The sequence below is a fragment of the Hippocampus zosterae genome, chromosome 2, assembly GCF_025434085.1.
Source record: "Hippocampus zosterae strain Florida chromosome 2, ASM2543408v3, whole genome shotgun sequence".
NCBI classification, from domain to species: domain Eukaryota; kingdom Metazoa; phylum Chordata; class Actinopteri; order Syngnathiformes; family Syngnathidae; genus Hippocampus; species Hippocampus zosterae.
Window position 1 is genome coordinate 37,115,915 of NC_067452.1, and position 16,384 is coordinate 37,132,298.

General features: G+C 43.5%; 1 protein-coding gene across 1 annotated transcript in view; it reads left to right on the forward strand.

Annotated features, from left to right (window-relative positions):
• Nucleotides 1-3,468: 3,468 nt before the first annotated feature.
• The window catches only part of LOC127596535 (forkhead box protein J3-like), a 66,523-nt gene continuing 53,607 nt past the window's right edge, over nt 3,469-16,384 (forward strand). Inside the window, exon 1 of the mRNA XM_052059219.1 lies at nt 3,469-3,788. The gene's annotated coding sequence lies outside the window, so the exon portion shown is untranslated. The remainder of the gene's footprint in view (nt 3,789-16,384) is intronic.

The window sequence follows — 16,384 nt, forward strand, 5'->3', positions numbered from 1 at the left end:
ACGCAGGCCCGGGGAGAACATGCAAACTCCACACAGGGAGGCCGGAGCTGGAATCGAACCCGGTACCTCTGCACTGTGAAGGCGACGTGCTAACCACTGGACTACCGGGCCACCCCAGCTAATATAAAATGACAAATAATACAACACAACACATAAGACACAGACAGTCGTACAATCTTGACCACTTTTCTGCATACACTTTGTTGTTTGAAGCAGTTACAGGTGAAAGAGGAGCGAATCAAAGTGTCATATTACCAGTCGATCAAAGACGTCATGCTGAAAATGTGCACACGTCTGCTACAAAGCTAAGTTTGAAAGCAAACAAGATTTTATTTTTATTTACATCTCAGTTCCATTTAAACGTTTCCACGTCTCTATGCCTGTTCAGGAATGACTCCTTATACTTCTTTTGAAGCAGATTTGCGTTTGCACATTGTTTTATGTCTATCTCCCAACTTGTTCCACAAAGTCACCCCTCAGCACGACAGGAATGTGCTTTTCAAATTTTTTGTTTATTGAAATATAACCTCCCAACCCCCCACCCTCTTAAATTATACCCTCCCCCCCTGTCTCTGAGCATTTTTTGGACAGTTGACTGTTTCTAGCTTTGCACATTACTTGCGTTGTTTTGAAATTAACCAGATTCGTAAATTTCAAAAAATGTGACTGTATAAACAGTGTGTGCTCTCTGTATCCTGTCCTTTTTGTTGTTTTGGGAGATGAAGTGCACAACAGCGATGCAAACTTAAAAAAAAAAACATACTGATTATACGTATTCATATGGGTACATCAAACGTTTCATTTCAAAGAGCCTCCGAGATTTATGAGCCCCTGCAATCACGTACCGTCTGTTGCCACAGTTTTCTTTCAGACGACAGCGTCCTCTGCTGGTCACTTTACAATTTACAAAAGTGGCATGCTACGGTGCCGTGAAAAAAATGGTTTGCCCCAGTCTCAAAGTTTCTCATAGTTTCCCTATACTTTAAGATTAAAAAAAAAACAAATGTACATTTTAGACATAGATAAACCAAGCCCTCTTTTCCTTCCAGAATTGCTTTAATTCCGGAACATTGGAGAATTTTCGAGCATGAATGGCTTTTTGTTGGTCAAACTGCAGCTTTTAAATTGGATTCAAGTCCGAACTTCGACTTTGACCACTTCAACCCATGATTTAGGTTTTTTTTTTTTCGTTGAGGCAGCCTGAAGTTGACTTGCTCATGTCTTTTCATGAACTGATGACTGAATATTCTCCTGCAGAATTTTCTGGTGTAGAGCATAATTTACTGTCACAACCTTTACAGGAAATCATCCAAGTCCTGAGGTAGTAAAGTAGCTGCAGACCATTATACAAACCCAAACCCAGCCAAGGCAGCATGTTGTATAAAATAAAAATAAAAACTGAAGGAAGTAGGATGCATGCATAAAAAGCAACTCTGAGAGAAGAAATGAGTCTGGAGGGGGGGGGGGGAGAAAATAAGGAAGGAGGTCAAGAAGGAAAAGATGGCAGCCAAAAAAAAGCAATACTGTATATACAATATGTCCCCACGAATAGTAGGTTTCTTAAATAGCGATTGCATGTGTCCCTATGATCCAGAAGAGGGCAATACAGAGTTGTATAAAAAGAAAAAGAACTCATAGCCACACTGCTCTGAAAACTGGCGCTCAGGACTGTTCTGGACTAAAACAGAAGATGACCACTAACCGAGCCGCTCAAGGGCAAGGCAGCGACGCTCAATGCTAGTCCCAAACCTGGATAAACATGAAAGGCAACAGTCCATAAAGCCGAAACAATCACAAAACCTTCTTGAAAAAGCCAACCCAGAATAAGGAAAAGCTGGAAAGAAGGAAAATAATGTAAATATACTGATGTTTTGTGTATGAACAGTTTAAGATTACTTCAGATAAATGAAACAGTGTAATTACTTTGTAATTACTTTGCACTTAATCACTACATTACGTCATGGTCAAGGATAAGCAGATGCAACACTGCAGGCTAACATACGGTAAAGTAATACAAAGTGAAAATGCCTTGAAATTGTTTCTTGATGACTGCAGCATTTATTTTGTTCTTGGCCTTTCGTGACTCCGCATTTGACATGAGTTTAGCATTTAGCATTTGCTTCTTCACCGTCTCATGTTCTCTCTTCTAACTCGGTGTGTTGCACGCTTAGCTACTCCTCGTCCACTTCTCCTCAACTAATATAATATATTGTAAGAATAACTTTGAAACACTGACAGAATAAGTGCGGACAGAAGCAATGTTTGTCCACACCTCGGGTTGCCCCAAACCTGAAAAGCAAAGACAAGGGGCAGCTTGTGTGTGTGGGTGTGTGTGTATGCGCGCGTGCGTGTGTAAAGTAGTTCTAACAATTGTGTTCTGTTACCTTCCAAAGCAATTTTTTTAATGACGGTCCAAAAATAGCCGTGATGAAATGTAATTTAGTAATAAAGGAAGCACATGAAAAATAACACTGACGGAGTGACGGACTGACGGTGGAATGGGCGGCCTGAAATAATCACGGACTGATGGTGACAGACTTCCGGATTTGCTGCTGGCGAAAAAAAAACAGAAGTTCACTGATCCGCCAGCTTCTGCCTGGACAAAACCAAACACCCTGAACTGGTTACTAGCCAGTTGAAGGGCACAGTTAGTGAAAAAAATGGTTCACACGATACAAACATTAACACTTAGAAAAAAATTTGGTCTTGAATTAGCCATGCCTTTTTTCAAATAGTGGTGGTGGAGCGGGGGGCAGGGGGTGGGGGGGGGTGAAACTGGAGTACCATCGGAGAATTACGTATATGTAGACTCTACAAAGGGAGGTCGGAGCCCGGGATTGAACCCCCAACCTCAGCACTGTGAGGTGAATCTGCTAAGCAGTCTTCCACTATGCTGCCGCATATTATTATTATTATTATTATTATTATTATTATTATTATTATTATTATTATTATTATTATTATTATTATTACTATTATTATTATTATCATTACAAATGTGTGAATCACTTAAGGCAGGGGTGCCCAAACCTTTTGGATCGAAGATCTACTTTTTGATCAACTAACCTCACGGGATCTACCCTTACCGGCGCGCGCACGCACACACACACACACACACAAATTTAAGATTTACCTGCTTTATTTTATTTTTTAAATATTTTTTTGTGAAAATGAGACTGATTAGTGTGCAGTGTATATTAACACAAAAAATATATAATAATAATAATAATAATACATTTTATTTAGAAGCGCCATTATTACTAACATGTACAAAGACACACAAATGGTTGTTTGTTTTTTTTCTTCTCGACACTGATCGGATCTACTTGGGACCTGTCTTCGATCTTCCGGTAGATCAGTTTCTACCTAATGGGCACCCCTGATTTAAGGAATATGAGGGACTAGATACTTGATGTGTTATCATCTTTCCGACGGTGGTGTATGAATTCATCCGATCCGTGCTTCGGCCGGCGTTGCAAGTAGTTCCGGTAAATTAACGGCGGAGTGAAGTCAGGAGAGCGGGTCCCTTCGGGTCTCACCAGCCGACTCGAGTCAGACGCCGACGTCGGGCTGAGGCGTTCGTCTTGACAGTCGGATGACCACAGCTGCGGCGAGTGACACGCCTGACGAGCACTCGGCATGCGGCGCCGGTTGTGACAAGAAGCAGACGCGCGACCGGGAGCTTTTTGTCGTCGAGTCACGTTGGGAAGTGCAGGAGGACAGCCACAGTCTGGAGCTTCCGAGCCGGCGTGCAAAAATTAAAACCCGGTTCGTGTGCACTCATCACGGTGAGTTATCTACGTTGTCGACTGGAATTGTCAGGTGACAAGTCAAGATCATTTCCGATTTCGGCGTATCGGAAATGCGGCGAGGTTTGAGCAAATGACATGCCACAATGTACATGCACGCATGCAAATCATTGTCATTCTTTGAACCCCCCCAAATATATGCCTGGTAAAGTAAACTTGTAGAAGCTTGCTGTCGTAACCTTGCAGAATCTCGACTGTGTGACCGATGCCCTTGAAGGTCTGCTTATTGAAACAATTGTCCATGTGGCGAATTGAAGTGAGCGGTAGACGGTCGCAACTGTCTTGCGTGCGTGTGAGCACAACCTGCATAGTGATGTGTGCTTCGAGGCGACTGCTTCTTTTTTTTCATGACACCAAGCACGTTTGGTAGACGTGACCTTTGCAAATGTATCTGAGGAAAAGTTACAACAGAAATGTCTGAATCACTTTTCCACAATGTGCTTATGATTTACATTTTAACTTGCAAATTTGGGTTTATGTAATACTTTAGCATGCCATCGTTGTTGAGAATCAGAAGTAATTTAAGAGTCACTAGACAAAATTCTTCGGTTCCAGAAATGGCAGCAGGTGGTTGCTATTGATTTTCCCCGTGTAAATCTGATTTTCGAGTGTCAGCATGCAAAGTGTGGTCAGCAATACACCCACTGGGCCAGCATTGCCAGAGGTGCTTTGTACATTTTGGCAGGTGTAGCAAAATGAACGCCTGATAGTCGTGTCGGTTTTCTGGTTGAATACAGAATTCTTATATTGCTTATGTAGGTTGGAAGACAATCATGGCTTCTTTTAACAGTATAGTAAAATGTACTTGTGTAGTGACAGGGTAATAACTGCATAGTAATGACTAATTATATACAGTACTCACATTATAATAACCACGGTGTATTTGTGCAATAGCATGAGTACTTGTGTAGTAATCTCAAGTGTCATAATGACCACTCGTGCACCTGTGTGGTAAATGGCTACTGGGAACTGTAATGTCGAGTGGGCATTACTATATTATACAGACTCTACAGTCCATGTTCAATGTTAGTAAATAACACATGGTCATTCCTATTGACTAGTCATGCCATGGAGCAATGGTTAATAGCATGGAAATTGTAAATGGGTACTCGCGCTATAACGTAGCAATTGAAAGTTGGTCCCGCAGCCAAGATGAGCGAGTACTTTTGCAATCAGGACATCATACTGATGACCCGGTAGTGGGTGATGGTGCCACAGAATGTAATCAACGATGAAAAAAAGTACTTCATTTTCGATTATGTGTTTACTATTGAGGAAAATAGTTTACTACATTTGAACCATGTTCAAAGTAAGCAAATTCAAAAGATTTTTTTTCCCCCTCAGTGGCACAGAGCACTTGTCCACAGCATGCCAATGACTCAGCCGTACTTGTGCTCAGTGCCTCATGTGAACTTGATCTTTGAAGCCTAATAATATAATGACCGTGAGAATAACTTTGTACTGACTGGCTTATGACTTGCTCAATACAGTAGTGTGATAATGACAACTCTGTACTCATGCTATAGTGTGGTAAGGATTTGTGGGTGTTTGCGCAGAAATTAAAAGTTAATGCTGTGACAACCACTCAATGCAAATGGTTGTTAATGGAAATTGAGTACTAAAGCATGTTTAATAACTCCTTAGTACCATGGCAAATTTAGGAACATAGAAATTAGTGCAATATTGTTACGTGATCCATTTCGACTGATGGACTAAAATCGTATGTCAGGGAGGAGCCTGGGTCGTTAATGGAAATCGGACAACTTTTGAAATTAAACAATCTCTCAGACGTATGTATTTATTTTGATGTAGGATGAGTTTGCCTTTTATAATCAGGTGTCTAAAATTGCATTTTGTGGTATACTTGTGATTTAAATTCTTAACTGGCGGCCCGGTAGTCCAGTGGTTAGCACGTCGGCTTCACAGTGCAGAGGTACCGGGTTCGATTCCAGCTCCGGCCTCCCTGTGTGGAGTTTGCATGTTCTCCCCGGGCCTGCGTGGGTTTTCTCCGGGTGCTCCGGTTTCCTCCCACATTCCAAAAACATGCATGGCAGGCTGATTGAACACTCCAAATTGTCCCTATGTGTGAGTGTGAGCGTGGATGGTTGTTCGTCTATGTGTGCCCTGCGATTGGCTGGCAACCGATTCAGGGTGTCCCCCGCCTACTGCCCGGAGACGGCTGGGATGGGCTCCAGCACCCCCCGCGACCCTAGTGAGGATCAAGCGGTACGGAAGATGAATGAATGAATAAATTCTTAACTCATTTCTTGCCGTGGACTTTTGTATTTGACAACTGGAATCCAACCGTTTATTGCCACAGACGTATATTTACGTTTGGTATGATTGTCAATGGGTAGGCTTGGAAGAGGGTCTTTAGAATTCATGTTGGTAAACCAAGTCAAATTTATTTGTACATCCCTTCATCGCAAGAGTCTCAAAGGGTTTCACAAGCCCACAGTTGACAAACATCAATGACATCCACTGATCTAAACCACTGGAATGATTAACATACCCCTTTCGGTGGTAATGTTGCATTGCTTTTGATTCAAGGTCAGCACAACTTTTGAGTAGAAGATAAAGATCAGGCGGTGAATTGCAGCTCGCCACGTCGATTATGAGGGAGTGAAAAGCCAACGCGTCGGAAATCGGATCTGTTTAGGCAGCTCACTCTCAGAATAATGTACATGTACTTTGTATACAAAGTATGTGCCTCAGATGGCGGAAGAAAGTGTGTCGCGATCGTGGGGTAAAGATGCGCTGAAGTTCAGTGAGCGTCAATGATGAGCGGCATGTAAAATAAGCTACAACGTGAGCCACAAGATGCCAGTCGCACACCGACTCAGTGTCGCATCGCACACTGTGCGTTTCTTCATTCTGTATCCGTAAATAAAGGAGTATTGTACCATGAAAGGCACTATAATCCAAAATTGTTGTGGGTGAAACCAATCCGTGTCCTTCTGCTGATTACGAAGAAAGTCAGAGACAAACTTTTTTTTTCTGGTGAAAGAAGAGAGTCTACAATTTGGTTGAGCTTTCTTACAGTAGGTTCGGTGTTTATAATCTAAGTCAGGGGTGTCCAAACCTTTTGCCAAGGGGGCCAGATTTTATGTGGTAAAATGTCGGGGTGCCGACCTTGGCTGACATTCTTTACATTGAACAACAATATTGTTCAACAAATTTTAGTAAGCCAGTCTGTTTCACATTTCCATTTTTATTTTAATTTCAACATTCTTAAGAATTTCTTTTGGTTCATTTGAAACATGCAACTGCTTATTCACTTGACTTTTTCTTAAACAGAAGTCTCCTGAGTGCAAATCGATTGATTTGAAACATAAAATGTATCACCATGACTTTTCAATAGTCACAAAACCTTTGACTCGAACAACAGGGAAATGAACAAGCAATACACATATCCACAACTGCAAGGATCATTTGAAATATGACATATCAGTCAATATAAACACGGAGTGATGTCTTGTTAACTCGTGAGTGATGTCTCGTAGAGTGCTACTGCCCTCTAGTGTCTAAATGCTATTACTCATTTAGTGAATGCTATTACTCATTTAGCCACTAGAGGGAAGCAGTACTCTATGAAACATCACTCACCAGTCTACGAGACCTCAGTCAATGCAACACGTATTCCATTGCGCCCAACCTGCGGGCCAGACGGCACTGATTTTATGACAGGGGCCGAGGGCAGGATGAAATTCGACCGCGGGCCGGACTTTGGACATGTCTGATCTAAGTGAAAGATGAGTCCAAATGCTCTGAATGGGCTGGCAATCTGGGCAACTTTGCTTTGGAGATGGACGTCGGTCTATGTTTTTTGTTTTTGGTGGGGGGGCATCAATTCCTCATATTTGTTCACATTTACTGGTAGGGTTTGGTCCCCATTCCCATGAAATAGAAGCAATTTACTTTCTCCCTTTCCCGCTGGTGTATTCGAGTGACGTGCCATTCGTGGCGCCGCTAGGTTGCCCCGCCCCCTTTCTCACGTGCTGTATGTGTTGATGTAATGTGGTCACAAAAAGGGGGCCGTAACCCCCACTGTATGACGAACACGGAAAAAGGAGTCATTGCCGCTCATCTTGTTGGGACATGGGGATCCGGCTAATGCATCTCGTGTTCATGCCTGTAAAAAAATTAAAAAAAAGAAAAAACACGGACAAGGTGAAGTGTGTGTGTGTGTGTGCATGTGTGGCGGCGTTTAAAATCGCGCCACACTCCGGGGTTGGATGCGTCTGAACAGATCTCTCTCATCATTATTTGCCGCGAGATTTACTTGCGCTCGTAAATGGCGTTGATTGAGGGTAATTTGGCTTTTTAATTGCCGAACAGCTGCCGCACCCTCTGCTGATTGCCATTGTAGACCTTCTCCGTAGATCACTCTTCGACCCCCCTAAACGCCTCATTAAAACATTACGCGGAATGGCGTGAAACGCGAAGAGAAGGAGCTCTCGTCACGTTTGACTGATTTGTGTTTTATCATCGGGAAAAGTCGTCATAATCATCATCCACTGTGGTAATGACTTTTTGGAAGTTGAATTAAGGGCTATTTGTGGTTTTTTTCGCCGAAGATGAACTCGGCGTGAAACTCACTCAATCTGTCACGCCTGTCAAGGCATTTTCTTGTCTCCTTACTTATTCACTATGACTTCCAAATTCATCGCCGGTGATTTTGCTTTTAAGGAAACGTAAACTCATTCGAGTGAAGACGACAAGCTTGCCCATAAATGTCTTTTGGCGAGAAACTATTTCTGGGCAAACGTATCACGCTGGTCTTTGTTTTTACATTGCGCTTTGGCCGCGGTTTGCTGATGTATGCTTGAGATTTCAAAATGTTATCTTGAGACATGTTAATGCGGCGTAGCACAATTTGTGTCTGTCTTTCGACGGCATCTTGAAGCTTCTGCTCGGTGTGTATCATCTCCTAATTAAAAGCCCAAAATAGATCCGCGTTTGATGTGGGTAGCTGCCTTAACTACTGCTGCTGCGCTGACCCATATATCGTACCGCGTGTATACTGTCCGCTGTATGTTCTCTTTTCAAGACCTTTCCGTACTGCTGCCATTTTCTTCAACGCGTCTATCGCGTAATAGTAAGAAATCTGTCAAGCGGATAACATACTTAGGAAGAATATCCTTTTAGCATACACCCACACTCTTCAGTCGTGTTGCCTGATGCTGTTTTCTACACTGTCCTTGAACACGACACCTCCGTAAACCAGCTGCGGGGAAAAGCGCCTCGTTGTTTTGCACCGCAAACAATTCAATGACTTTTGTACATTTTGTTTGTTTCGAGCTACAGAGCAGTGGTTCTTAAACTGGGTTCGATCAGACCTGAGGGGTTCGGTGAACCGGTCTCAAGGGTTCGACGGAGCCTCCGCCATGAAGGCACACCCGACTCAACATGTCAATTAGTTATGACACGCCCGCTTGCCCATCACTGGCTGCACATGATCACATGACATTGCTTGTCCAATCAGTGCTGCGGGAAATTTAGTTCGCTCAGTCGTCAATGTGTGACTGTCGTGATAGTACGTCCTACTTTTTTTTAAAAAAACAAGTTATACTTGTGGGGGCGGCCCGGTAGTCCAGGGGTTAGCACGTCGGCTTCACATTGCAGAGGTACCGGGTTCGATTCCAGCTCCGGCCTCCCTGTGTGGAGGTTGCATGTTCTCCCCTGCGTGGGTTTTCTCCGGGTGCTCCGGTTTCCTCCCACATTCCAAAAACATGCGTGGCAGGCTGATTGAACACTTTAAATTGTCCCTAGGTGTGAGTGTGAGCGTGGATGGTTGTTCGTCTCTGTGTGCCCTGGCAACCGATTCAGAGTGTCCCCCGCCTACTGCCCGAAGACAGCTGGGATAGGCTCCAGCACCCCCCGCGACCCTAGTGAGGATCAAGCGGCTCGGAAGATGAATGAATGAATGAAAGTTATACTTGTGTTTTTTTTTTCCAGTGTTTTCTTTAATGAATGCATTTTTTTGTCTTGAATTTGTAAAAAGTCATATTCTTGTTTTTCAGTAATGAAGGGTTTCGGTGAATGTGCATATAAACTGGTTTGGTTCCTATTCAGTGACGGTGTCTCTAGATGAGCCCTGCGACGGACTGCCGCCCAGTCCAACGTGTAGTCTACCTTTTGCCTGATGTCAGCTGTTATAGACCCCCAGCTCTTTAAGGTCCTGAACATTCGAAACATGATAGCCAATGGTTGTGTGGGTATAAAACGCAAGAATTTTTTTTCGGTTGCATTTCAAGTCCGTCAGACTCATTAACAAACAAAGGAACAAATAGAGTGGAATCGCCAAAGTTGATGGCCGATAAGTTACATAATCCCATCCATTCTATTATCTGAGCCGCTTCATCTTCACGGGGGTCACGAGCGTGCTGGAGCCTACCCCAGCTGTCTTCGGGCAGTCGGAGGCGTCGACCCTGGACTGGTTGCCAGCCAATCGCACAAGCAATAATAATAATTCATTTTATTTAAAAGCGCCTTTCAAAACGCTCAAGAACACTTTGCAATGAAGAACAAAAACAACAAAACCACCGATAAAATTATAAATAATAAAAGAAGAGATGAATTTACATCGAGTATGTGATTTTGAATAGGTGGGTTTTGAGATGGGGTTCGAATGTGGGAAGAGAATGAATATTACGGATGTTTGTTGGAAGTGAGTTCCAGAGTTTGGGGGGCAGAGAGGCAGAAAGCTCTGCACCCCATCGTGCTGAGACGGGCGGAGGGTACACAGAGGTGGAGGGGAGGATGAGGACCTGAGGAAACAAAACTTTGAAGAGGATCAGATGGATAGGGAGAGGGGGGGGGGGCAAGGTTATAGATGGCTTTAAATGTATAGAGAAGTGTCAAGAAGTTTTGACATGGGGGAGCCAGTGGAGCTATCGGAGGATGGGGGTGATGTGATGAAAGGAGGCGGTTCTAAGTGATGATCCGGGCTGAAGAATTCTGGACCAATTGAAGTTTATGGAAACATTTGTGATGGACACCGAAAAGAAGTGAATTGCAATAATCAATACGGGAGGTGACGAGACTGCGGACACGGATAGCAGTGGCGTGAGGGGTGAGAGAGCGACGGAGACGATTGATATTACGTTGGTGGAAATATGCGGACCGGGTTATGTTATTGATGTGGGAGTGGAAAGATAGTGAGCTATCGACGATGACACCCGGGCTCTTAACCTGAAAGGAGGGGGGCACAGTGGAGCTATCACTTGTGAGGGAGAAGCTGTTGCATCATTCCGAGTTCAAATTTAAGATCGGAAAGAAATAGGACACGTCTCTTTCCTGGCTGCTCGGCACAATAATGTACAGTAAAATCAAATCGACATTTATTTGACGTGAAAGAAAATTATTGGAATGCACCGCAAAGTCCGCCCTGTTGATGTGAAGAGGTTCATCCGTCAGTCAATAATCTCCAGTGCGTTCCAACCTTTCAGGAGCCAAGGCCCATTTTTGATTTATACACGCAAACTTTTCTTTCAACACATTTCGAGCAGATTGACTCATTCTTGCCACTCGGTTAACTGTACAAAAAATTCTGTGCGCAAAAAGCAGCAGCAGAACATTTGATCTTGCCGAGAATCTTTGAACTGTTGATTTGGGAAAGCATCGCCAGTGCTTATTTGTGTGTGTGTGTGTGTGTGTGTGTGTGTGTGTGCGTAACTCGGTCCTCACTGTGCCACAAGTGCAGGAATGTGTGTGTGTGTGTGTGAGAAAGACACAAGGCAGGGATAAAATCACTTTTAAAGGCCTCGTTTTAGATTGGCGTCAGCAGCCAAACAAGGCAGGGCAGCGCAAAGCTTTCATCATGAGCCTGATGTAAAACGTTTCCAGTATCTTAAACAAGTTGAGAGTCGTTGCACTTTGCTGGATAAGTTTTAACAAGTCGCGATGGTTCGACATTTTGCATGTAAAACAAGACCGTCGTAAACAGCCACAAGAAAGCTGTTGTGCCCTGCTAAAAAAAATGGAAATGACTCCCATTATAAAGCGCAAGGAAAGCCAAGCTATGCCTCGGAGCCACGGGCCTCTAGGTTTCGGATGCTCGCTTCCATTATTAATGCTATTCACGAGCCAAACTTTTTAGGTTGTTGCAGATGAGCGCTTTAATCTATTTTTGCTGTAAATTAATGAATTTTTAAAGAGGACTAGTCCTTGTTGAATAAAGCTGGATGAAGGGGATGTAGTTAGAGCTGTGGTGACGCAGTGCAATAGCCGCCCCCCTTTAGTGCGCTGCATCATTTCACAAACAGCTCTCTCTTGGGACCTTTCGTTGGGGGAGTTGACCGAAATGCTGCATTCCTATGTTTTATTTATGACAAAATATGCCCCGTTAACTTTTTCATTTTTATCCAAATCTCCCATCGCGCTCGCTTCCCCCTCATTCCCAAGTCTGTTTGTGGTAAATCTTCGGGGTTGGTAGCCCTTTCTCTACCTCGGCAGATGTTTTCAGGTGTTCTCCTCAGCTTTTAGCTGAGCTTTGAGGGAGTTGAATGATTCATTCCGGAGCTTCGGGGGGGTTTACATTTTGACTCCCTCAATCAACTTTTCTTCCAGCAATGACCTTGAGAAAAATGGCAAAGGTTGTTTGATACCCTCCGCGAAGCGCCAAAGTGGGTTTGTTTCCCACTTCTTGTTGGTTGCTTCTGCAAATGGCTGGCATGGCAGGAACCCATTGACTTCCCTCTCCCTAGCTACTTCTTCCAGCTCTCCCCGGGGGATTCCCGAGGCGTTCCCAGGCCAGCTGGGTGACATAGTCTCTCCAGCGTGTCCTGGGTCTTCCTCGGGGTCTCCTCCCGGTGGGACATGCCCGGAACACCTCACCAGGGAGGCGTTCAGGAGGCATCCGAATCAGATGCCCAAGCCACCTCATCTGGCTCCTCTCGACGTGGAGGAGAAGCGGCTCAACTCGGAGCCGCTTGTAAAAGGCAATTCCTTTTTCAGTCCACCTTCGAAAGCAATGGCTGTAAAGTCTGTTTGTGTTTAGAGGCATTTAGAAATCTGTTTCGGGGTATCGTTTTCCCTCAAATCTCATCCCTGAAACTTGTTAGCTCGGAGCACTCCGCACGAAAATAGCGATGCCGCGAAGCTAATGCTAACGAGCTAATTAGCATGCGAAAGGGTCGCGGAAACGCCTTGATTATCGTTGTCACACTTAGAGTTTCATTTATGTCTGTTGTTTTTGGCTTACAAGAAGCTAATGCACATGTTTTGAATCTGTTTATTCTAGTTTCACTTTACATTTTCATCGAGCTGATGTAACAGTTGTTCTGTATGCTGTCAAGACGACCGAAATAAAGGAGGAAGACGCTCGGTTTCCTGGCTCATGAAGATGTGAATATGGCTTGCTGTTGACCTCAGTTAGCATACTCGGTTTATCTAACATGTATTGAGAACAGTACAGAGCTACTTTAAATGTTAAATGTTTTTCTTATTGCGAAGGTATACCGTGTGATTTGATATCATTTTGTCGCCGCTGTTTATGATTTCACGACAAGGCTGTTCAGTTCCGGATTTGTCCTTGTGTGTTCATTTCATAGTTTGCCCTCGAAGATGACAGTATACAGACGGCAAACTTTAACGATTGGGAAGTACCTGCTTAGTGCAACCGATATTTGTTTAAAATGCTATCGGACTTTATAGCATCACGTATTAAGTCACGGAACGTATCTGTTAAGCTTGAAAACGAGACGGCGAGTTTGTTTGAGCGTCTCGATAAACACTTTGGCGGGGGTCTGCGCACGACTGAATGCTTTTCCAGTTTCATTTGAGATTCTATTGGCTCGCCTCGGCTGACAGCTTGCGATCCGCCGAAATGACCGATGAAAAAGCTGCCAGACGTTTAAATGTGAATCAACGATCTGCTCCCTTTTACTTTTTTTTTCTTTCCCCTTTGGAGTATTGGCATTTCTGACCATTTTCTTTAATGGCTGTAACCGAAACATCACATCAATGGTCTTCTCTGAGATTACGCTGACGGGAGAGGCTGATAATTACTCCACCCAGCCTCACTGAAAGATGAGTGAGCCGCCACCATAAGGGCAGCTTGATTCGCTTTCACGTACAAGCAGGGAACCTTTTTCAGGCTTCTGTGTTACTCTCTGTGAAGCAGAGAGTAATTAAGATGTTTAATCCTGCTTTTTGGACTGCTTCTTTTGACACTTTGGCCCAACCCCTGGCAAAGTGCTCCCTTGCCCGAAGCCCCTTTTGCTCGACATCCTCCCGGTGAGTATTTTGCCATGACTTCCTTTTTTTTTTTTCCTCTAGAAATGTTTTCATGCTCCTTCCTTTGCCCCAATACCTCCTCCGCCAACTGCACGTCTTACCCCCCATCACGCTATTCAAAGTTCTCTCGATTAAAATGCAGAACGGTAAAACCTCTCAGTCTAAAAGCCTGCAAGCAGCGGGGGACTGTTGGCTGTTAGTGATGCACGCGGCTGAGTGAGTACATCACAACTACAAAGTCTAACGGGTGAATGTATTCAATCACTCGCACACCCTCGACTCTTCATAAAGAGACAATGTTTAGGGTTGGGAAAGCTTCAGCTTCATTACGGCGGCCAATCTGTTTTGATTTGTAAGTGTAAAATGATTGGCTTTTTTCCTGAGCTTGTAATTATTCCGAAGAATGAACAGCTAACAACTCGCCGCAGACAAGTTGCTAAAACTAACTTCAAAATATGAAACGCCATGTGACTTTCAGTACATCTCCATCACAGCCATTGATACAAAGTGTCTATTTCAACAGGAACATCCAACCAATATGTTGGAAAAAAAAAACGGCAAAATAATTAGAATAATTATCGGGAAATAACTTCGGAGGCTAAGGCAGGAGCCTTGGGAATGAGGGGGAAGTGAACGTTTTGTTTGCCACCAAACAGATTCAGAGATGTCCTCATTATGCAGCAAAATGTGACACAAAACACCCAAAGGAATGAATCAGGGGGGTTTCAACCTGCCAAGTTGATCTCCAAAACTCAAACTCGATGCATTTTACCCGCTGAAGATGAGACTGAAGGGCATACGCCATAATGGCACGCAATAAAGGAGCTACAGTAAAGCTAGCAACGGCATCACAACAGAGCAATTCTACAACATAGTATACACTTTAACTCAGGGGTCCCCAAACTTTTTCCTGTGAGGGCCACATAACTTTTCCCTTCTCTGATGGGGGGCCGGTGTCAGTTTGTAACATCAACGATCGTAGGGGAGCTTAAAAAATTTATTGTTTCCCAGAAAGCCGCACATAACCAAATAACCCTTTCCCATTAATAACACTATTAATGAAATAAATAATAACTAAATAACCCTCTCTGAGTTCTTCACAGAAAAAACAGGAAATAAATAATAACTAAACAACTCTCTCTCTTTATAGCCCCTTGAAATCCACAAAAAAATAGTTCTGCCATCTACGAGAACGCCACCTATCTTGTTTGTCTGCTACCGTCTTGTTCACGTGTTCTACTAATTGATCTGAGACACAACTAAAACACTGAAACATTCTATGGTGTGTAAATAACTTTGTGACCGTGATTTCAACCCTATTTGCGTCATTGGTCATTTTGCCCCGAAGACCACCTTTGTACTTTTTTTTGTACAGCTTCCATGGAAATGTGAATAAAAACATTTCAATTTTTCTGCAGTTGGGGACAATCTAAGAAAATTCATAAAATTTCAAGTTAAAACAATATAATTTAGGGTTTTTTTGGGGCGTTTTTAACACAGTGGTGGGTCATTTTGACCCGAGGACAACAGGAGGGTTAGAGGGCCGGGTCAAATGTGCCCGTGGGCCGTATCCGGCCTGCGGGCCGTAGTTTGGGAACCGATGCTTTAACTGATCAATATCGCAGCTCACCAACAGTTTTTAAAGTGACCACTCCTTCTTGGGTACTGATAATGCAAATTCTCAAATAACCAATTTGTTTGAATTATTTCTGGATAAAACATCTCCTCATCATTGTTCTGCCCGCTGTCTTATCTCAACTATAGAGTGCTACAATGTAGTTTTAAAATATTCAAAATTCACACCATTGCAAGTCTGTGCAAGAGTATAAACACAAGAAAGATGAACTACATTGGTAAGAGGCACTTTTTAAAAAAAAATCCCATTGACCTGAAGCCAGGGTTCTACTAGAATATGACGAGTGAAGGTTATTTTTAAATTTATTATTTTAATGCAAACTGTATTTTCATGTCGAGAACCAAAGCTAAATTGAAGATAAGATCGATTGGAATGTAATTTGAACATTGATTATGCGGACCTCAAAAGTTGAGCTGCAGTAATTTGATCAAGTTGAATAGAATTATAAACAGTTTCAAATAACGGTCAGTGTTAGCGCAAAACCTTCAGGCATTGATGAAGAAAAAAAAGGAGGCGGGAAAGCCTACTAGAACATCAGAACTTTATTTGGTTGTTAGTTGTCGTTAGGGCGGCCCGGTAGTCCAGTGGTTAGCACGTCGGCTTCACAGTGCAGAGGTACCGGGTTCGATTCCAGCTGCGGCCTCCCTGTATGGAGTTTGCATGTTCTCCCCGGGCCTGCGTGGGTTTTCTCCGGGTGCTC